Source organism: Etheostoma cragini, chromosome 10 (assembly GCF_013103735.1).
Source record: "Etheostoma cragini isolate CJK2018 chromosome 10, CSU_Ecrag_1.0, whole genome shotgun sequence".
NCBI lineage: Eukaryota > Metazoa > Chordata > Actinopteri > Perciformes > Percidae > Etheostoma > Etheostoma cragini.
Window position 1 is genome coordinate 27,925,117 of NC_048416.1, and position 2,367 is coordinate 27,927,483.

Here is a 2,367-nt window from a genome sequence, read left to right on the forward strand (position 1 = left end):
TATATGAGAGAGTATATGAGAGAGAGAGTGTATGAGAGAGTAAATGAGAGAGTATATGAGAGAGAGAGTGTATGAGAGAGTAAATGAGAGAGTATATGAGAGAGTAAATGAGAGAGTATATGAGAGAGAGAGTGTATGAGATAGTATATGTGTATGAGAGGGTAAATGAGAGAGTATATGAGAGAGTATATGAGAGAGAGTGTATGAGAGAGTATATGTGTATGAGAGAGTAAATGAGAGAGTATATGAGAGAGTATTCCTTATAGACATATTCCATTCTGTGATTATCATCAACATCCATTCCTTTAATTTTAGTCTCAATAATTCCTAATTTCTGCTTTTCTAACTCAAACATCAGGTATAATTTCCTATAAATGAAGTTTATTGACCATAAATCCAAAAAAACTGTAAACCTAAAGTTAATAAGTTAGTGTTACGTAGTGTTGAAAATGTCAAAAAGGTGACAAACATTGAAAAAAAGCGTCAAAAGTGTTGAAAAAAGGGACAAAAATGTACGAAAAAGTGAAAAACATCGATAAAAAATGTGTCAACAACAGTGTTGATCTTCAAAGACAAAGGTTAAAGCACTGTTGTTTGCTCTGGAGGAAACTACTAAAAATTGTTGGGTCCTTGTAAATTCTGGAGTGTGGTCTATCTGTAAAGTGTCTTGAGATAACTCTTGTTATGAATTGATACTATAAATAAAATTGAATTGAATTGAATTGAATTAAAGAAATGCTGAGAGCATGTTTCTCTCCCCTCCCAGAATGCTGTGTGGACTGGCAAGACCTTTCTCCACGGCTCTGTGGAGGAAGATCTAGCAATGCAAGAAATGAAACGAAATACTTAATAAAGTACAATAAAGCGTACAGTTTGACTGAATCAAGGTAATAATTCAAAGAATAATCATATCAGATGTTATGGCATTCCCAAAGTTTTTGTTGGACAAAAATACTAACGGACATCAACAACTTTAGGCCATGCTGATCACCAGGCAACATATTTTAACATAATAATATAAGGTCAACATGTGTATATGTATAGTACATTATATATTTAAACATGTTTATAACGTGGCTGCTCTTTAGTCAAGCCATCCAACGACAGAGTGCTTGGATCATAAAAACAACACATATCCATACTGCACAGTCTGCAGTGTGTCAAAAGTGTTGAAAAAAGGGACAAAAACGTAAGAAAAAGGGACAAACATCCATAAAAATCGTCAACAGAAGTGTTGATTTTCAGTTTTGACGGGAAGACAACACGAGGGTTATACAACCGAGGGATGTAGCGGCGTAAACAGCTAGCAACCGCCGCTAGGCGTCACCGAGTTGTGTAGCTGACGGCGGCCTGCTAGTTTTCACATATAATACGTTTTAATGTGCGTAATGTTTTGTATAATATATTAACAACCTCGTTCATGACATCGTGGTGGTGTATTCAGCCTGTGTGGGAGGTCATATGGTTTTATAATCAGGTTAAAGTGAACGTCAACAATAACAACGGCTTTGAATTTGTCTTGGGGTTAAACACAGACACATGCACATGAGCTCACATGCTCCATCTCTGCAGAAACAAGTGCTCTCTGTGTCGTTGAACCCTGCGTGTGCCAGTCTGACATGTGTCCGTGGTGTGTACCGGATTCTGGCTTCTGATTGGTCCGTGGGGGCAGGTGTGGTTGACATGGATGGTGCGTGAGTTTACCCTCTCATCGAGGAGGCTTCAATGTGTGTCAGACAGACTCAAGAGTATGTTATATAGTACTTTACTTATATAGCACTTTACTTATATAGTACTTTACTTATATAGTACTTTACTTATATAGTACTTTACTTAAATAGTAGGCTACTTTCCTTATATAGCACTTTACTTATATAGTACTTTACTTATATATTACTTTACTTATATAGTACTTTACTTATATAGCACTTTACTTATATAGCACTTTACTTATATAGCACTTTACTTATATAGTACTTTACTTACATAGTGCTTTCCTTATATAGTACTTTACTTATATAGCACTTTACTTAAATAGCACTTTACTTATATAGTACTTTACTTATATAGCACTTTACTTATATATTACTTTACTTATATAGCACTTTACTTATATAGCACTTTACTTATATAGTACTTTACTTATATAGTACTTTACTTATATAGCACTTTACTTATATAGCAGTTTACTTATATATTACTTTACTTATATAGTACTTTACTTATATAGCACTTTACTTATATAGCACTTTACTTATATAGTACTTTACTTATATAGTACTTTACTTTTATAGCACTTTCCTTATATAGCACTTTACTTATATAGCACTTTACTTATATAGTACTTTACTTATATAGTACTTTACT